The sequence below is a fragment of the Orbicella franksi genome, chromosome 7 (assembly GCF_964199315.1).
Source record: "Orbicella franksi chromosome 7, jaOrbFran1.1, whole genome shotgun sequence".
Lineage (NCBI taxonomy): Eukaryota > Metazoa > Cnidaria > Anthozoa > Scleractinia > Merulinidae > Orbicella > Orbicella franksi.
The window spans coordinates 26,000,595-26,006,524 of NC_138151.1; the positions used below are offsets into that span (position 1 = coordinate 26,000,595).

General features: G+C 38.4%; 1 protein-coding gene across 1 annotated transcript in view; it reads right to left on the bottom strand.

Moving 5' to 3' along the window:
• Window positions 1–5,284: 5,284 nt before the first annotated feature.
• Window positions 5,285–5,930, bottom strand: part of LOC145492894 (uncharacterized) — a 2,891-nt gene continuing 2,245 nt past the window's right edge. Inside the window, exon 1 of the mRNA XM_081472270.1 lies at window positions 5,285–5,930. This exon is cut by the window's right edge and continues 2,245 nt beyond it. The gene's annotated coding sequence lies outside the window, so the exon portion shown is untranslated.

The window sequence follows — 5,930 nt, forward strand, 5'->3', positions numbered from 1 at the left end:
TTAAGGAAATACACGCGATGACAAACTAGACATGACGGCGGACACGAAATTAAACAAAGTTAACGCGCAATGGTTCGAAAACGTCTGAAAACAGTTTTTATGCAGTGGACATTATGTTTCTACTGATAGCAGTGAATTGACGGGATTCTAATCAATTATAGCCTTTTACTTTCGCCATTGAAATTGATTTGTCTCTGGTTCGTGCATAATTATTGTGTTATTTGCGCCCAACACATTGACATAGATTTTCGTTTTTCACAAAGGGAAATACTGCGAGTTCGAGCATGAAACTTGGCATGGTATATCTTTAATAATGACATTTTAAGGCTGTAAAGTAAAATAATCGGAAAGTGAGGTACCAGATGCATTTTTATGCTGTTAAACATGACCTATATTTTGCCGTTATTTTTCACACGCTTCATAGCTGTTTTTAAAATGGTTCGGAAAACCACTATATCAACATATCTGGGATTAGCTTAAAGCGAGGAATAAATTAGAGTGGTTGTTCCACATTTGTGTGAAGTTTGAAGTCAATCGAGTGTATTTTAAGACTTAAGCAGCGCTTCGTCCTCGCACCTTATTTCGGTCATTTTATTACACGAAAAACCGCACTTTGACCGCGCTTTCAAATTTTCGCGAATTTCTGAAAAATAAAAATTCGCTGGAACCTTTAAATGTGATTTTTAGAATTAGGTCACCTAAGGGTATCTTTGGGCAAAATATGAGCGATTTGTCAAATTGGACGTTGACCGGCGTTTCTCGATCCTAACAGTCAGCCATTCTTAAGCAATTGGAAAGTTTCATTCCTCTTCCCATGAGGAGTGAAATGATGTGAAGTTTATATGAAATAATTCATACATGAACTGCGGTTGTAGATGAAAGTGAAGAATGATCATCGCAGTTAATTTTCCAATTTAAGCAATTGGAAAGTGGAAAGTGGAAAATTAACTGCGATGATCATTCTTCACTTTCACCTTTTAATTCGAGTTAAGTGCCACTAGACGTTGGGGCACTCATTTACCTTGCTTTTTTTTTTTTTTTTTTTTTCTATTTTGCGCCGGCAGACCGTGATCTTCGTTGAAATTTTTATGATTTAAAAGTCAGTGAAAAGACTACGAGGTTGATCTTGAATCAAACCAGCTGGTCTGTTTGCACGATCAATTTTGTAAAAGGCCACTGGACCTTCGTACACTAAGTTACAAATGCATGGGAGAATTCAGTTCATGAACAAACAAATTGTTTTGGGAGTTGTATCTAAGGGCTAATCTCGCCGATCTCGCCCAGACGCACCGTGGACAGGACTAGAAGACAGTAAGGATTCTTCGATGTTTTAATTAACTCTCATCGTTATATCTTTCAGCAAACGAACACACCACATTAATTGTTTTGAGGTCCGATAAAACATGGAATATTAAATTCAAGAATCGGACTCCAAAGCCATGTGAGAAAATGTTTAAGGAAATGTACAATTACTAACACACGCTAAAATTATGGACTAGGTTGTCCGATAATGCCAATACAATACAATGTTAAATTCAAGAAACATTTGGCTATCCTCATGAGTTTACGACCTGGAAGTATAATTTTTTTTCCAAGCATCGTACTTCTTGTTTGTTTCTTGTGAAAACTGTATGTAGCAGATCAGTATCGTTATTCTCATCACCCGAAAATATGATTTATCACTTTCCTAAAAGCGTCATTTGTAAGTTCCCCTGCGAGCAAAGGTCCCTTCCCGACTTTTCTGGTTAGATCGAAGGGACCTCTGGGCGCAGGGTATTCTTAAGTGAACCACGACACTTGAAATAATACTTACAGTGTAAAGGTATCATAATGCTCCCAATAGGTAAACGGAAACCATGGATCTATACACGATAAAAATATAACAACTCTGGGTCGTGTTTAAAAATAGTAATAATAATAATAATAATAATAATAATAGTAATCAAAACTATAACAAAATTCTCGAACGTGATTGGGTATCAGCAGCCCGATTTGAACATTGATTGGACAGTGTACGCGTCATGCTTGTAATTGGACAGTACGCGTCGTTTTGCGCGCGCTGTTGTGGTGCACTTTGTTGAGTAAACTGCTGTGTTTTTCAGCATTCATAACGACGTTTAATCTTTCAGCGAGCAAACGATGGTTTGTTCGTTTCTCGAATTTTGTCATAGTTTTGATTAATTGGTAACAGGACATCGTGTCGTCCAATTCAGTCTGTAGTCATACTCGTGATTAACAAATCGGACTCCCGCTTCGCGGTAGCCCGATTTTATTAATCACTCGTATGCTTACAGACCGAATTGGACTCCACGCAGTCTTATTACCATTAATAATAATAATAATAATAATAATAATAATAATAATAATAGTAATAATAACGACGTTATTTCATGTTATTTCGATAGATGTTATCTCAATAGGGCAGACTCCTGTTTCACAATAATAGTAATAATAATAATAATAATAATAATAATAATAACAACAATAATCTGCAGTCGAACCCCTATTAAGCGGCCACCGATAAAAAGGACACCCCTTTTAGTCGGCCAGTAATTAAAGTTCTGATGAGGGTCCTCCCTGTATTAAGCGGCCAGCCCCCTTTTAGCGGACACTATGCATTTCCCCGAGGGTGTCCATTTAATAGGTGTTGAACTTTACATCTAATTATAGCTATAAATGAGTTTTCCCGCATACCACATTGTCTACCCCTCTCAATACATGTTATTTCGATAGATGTTATCTCAATAGGGCAGACTCCTGTTTCAGGCTAATTAAACACGGGTGAGTTCGCAAAGTTCGTTTACTACTCTCTTATCCCCCATAAAATACCTCTATAATGCCGCAACGATGGCAGAACTGATAGGGACAAACAAAACCGAACAAACATAGCTGTGAAGTATTTGATCATACATCGGTGAAAGAAGCGAGATGCTTCTCAGACGACTTGATTGGCTGCCACTTAAGGAAGAATTAAACCTTACAAGGACTAGATTAATATTTAGGCGCATCAAAGATAAAAATAATTGTCCGAGCTATATAACAGAACTTTTAACGAGAAACTCAGACCGACACACCAGAACCAGTCGCTATGGAAAATATAACTTAGTGTGCCCCTCCTATAACAGAGAAACGGAAGAGGGGCGAACTTTCCAAGCCAATGAAGCAAAACTATGGAACAGCATCCCTTTAGACATTCGCAAGAAAGACTCCATTGGCTCCTTTCAATCTTCTGTTAGAAAATACTTTTTGTCCAAAAACTCTTAGCTTAGTTTCTAGTTGTGCATATCTAGATTTAGATTTTTTAAATTTTTAACTTTTATCATATCTTTAAATTTTAGCTGTATTCTATTTTGTAATTTTTATTGTCTTATAAGTGTAAATAGTTTTTAATTTTTAACTTAGGATAAAGGGCCACTGGTTCGTCAGTTTTTTACTGTTATGTGTTACCCTCTGTAAATAAAGTTGTTACTTACTGCCTGCCTGCCTGCCTGCCCGGCCGGCCGGCCGCCCGCGCAGAAATACGCAATGAAACTGTAGGCAAACAAAGTCAAATTACTCAAGTTTTAGTAGCCATCTTAGCTTGGCAAAAGTCAAAGGCTCAAAGTAGGGTTAAGATTATTTACAATGATGTTCACATTGCGGAAACTTTAACAAAAGGAACTCGCGGCTTAACTCTACGGAAATGTTGTAGCTAAAATGAACCTGCACACGTCATGTTATTTACACATAGCCGTGCGTACATAGGGATTGTTATTGTTATGAGTATGAGAAAATACACATCTGCACGCTTTAACTTCAAGAGTTTATTGGAGTGCTTTTACACCACACGTGATCCTCGAGATCACTTGACAATACCTTACACAGGACAGCCACTTATCATAACATCCCCCTTTTAAAGATATTTGGCTGTGTTAATGAGATTATGCTAATACAACTGAAAACTGGAACAAGAAGTTAAGAACTCAACCGTAGATGAATCTACAATACGACTATTTTGCATAACATAATCCTTATGTCAAACCGGAACAGATCTAACCTGAGTAGAGTGACGAGGAGCCGAGGAGGCATTAGTATCGGGTGGGTCTGGTTCCAGGCTAGCATCGGATTCTCTAGCTAGACTTGGAGAGTTTACACTGGGTTGCATAGTTACAGGCTCTGACTCGTTACTGAGCTCGTCATTTAATACAGTAACAGGTGGTTCCTGAGTAAGATGAATATGACGTCTATTTCTACGATACTCCCTACCAGTTTCATCAGTAATCATATACGATCTGGGAGTCCCATGTTTTTCTGTAACTACAGCATGTGACAACTGTTTCTCACCTGGTTTCGTGAACCTTACACTATTCCCTTCCTTGAGTTGAGGCAATTGTTTGGAGCTCGCTGATCATAGAATTCTTTGTACTTAGCTTGTCGTTTTTCTCGTAATTCTGGAATATCATGACAGATCTGTGGTACTAAGGCTAAGGGGTGAACAGGAACTCTTGTTCGGATTTGCCTACTGAACAACATTTAGTTGGGCGAATAAGGAAAATTGCTTATTGGCGTGTTACGGTATTCCATTAAACCTTCATTCAAATTGCACTCCTTTATCAGTAAATTCTTGACAATGTGAACGGCCTTTTCTGCAAGACCGTTTGCCTGACTATATGTGGGACCGGTTGTTGTAATGTTAATGCCATATTGCGTAGCATATTCCCTCATTTCCCTGGAGTTGTAGGGCGCGTTATCTGCAATTAGAGTTCGTGTATAACCATGTCTTGAGAACATTTTATTCAGTCACCGGATAATAGATATCACTGCTGGTTTTGCCATTGAGCCTAATGGTCTTAATATACTTTGAATAGTAATCAATGACCACAAGGTAGTTTTGATTTTTGTGTTTAAACACATCAGATGCAACGATTTTCCAGGGAAATATTGGGATTTCTCGAGTTTGCATGGGTTCCTTGGTCTGTTACTTTGATATTTCAAACATTTTTCACAACAAGGAACCATGTCTTCAATATGCTTATTCATGCCAGGCCAAAATACCGTTGTACGCGCATTAGCTTTGGTTTTCTCAATGCCGCAGTGACTTTTATGCAATTTCTGAAGTATATCTTTTCACCATGCAAATGGAATGACAAGTCTGTTGTCCTTGCGTAGGATTCCATCTGTAACCTGAGTGTCATTCCTGACATTCCAGAGAGACTTTAGAGAAAGAGGTACATCACGTTTGTGTTCGGGCCAACCCTCCATGGCATACCTGTGTAACATTTACATAGTAGGATCATTGCAATCAAGTTCTCGTAATTCCGTCAACTTCACATCCGAAATTGGGAGATCGATAATTACATTATGAATGAAATGCTCCATGTCGCGATGCATATCATCGTCAGTAGGAACATTGGACTGATCAAATGCTCTTGAAAGGGTATCTGCAATATAAAAAACGTCCCTGGAACATATCTCAGTTTAAGATTATACTTTTGCAAACAAAGTCTCATTCTTTGCAAGGGAGGAGGTACCTTGAAAAGAGGCTTTTTGAAAATACTTTCTAGGGCCTTATGACCTGAGAGTACTTCAATTTCTGCCACATACGTGTACATGTTAAATCTCTCACACCCATAAACGATTGCTAAGAGCTCTCTCAATTTGGGCGTAATTGATTTCTGAACTTGACATAGCACGTGAGGCATATGCCACTGGTTGATTCTGTTGCAGCAAACATGCTCCTAGACCACTTTTACTGGCATCAACTTGGAGTGTAGTAGGTAAACTTGTGTCATAAAATCGTAGGACTGGGGCAATACTTAGGACGGATTTGAGTTTGGTAAGTCTGTATCGTCCTCTGGAAACCAAGTCCATGGCACATCAGACTTAGTAAGGATCGCAATGGAGCAGTTAATTCACACATGTTTGGAATATACTTGGCGAGATAGTTGACC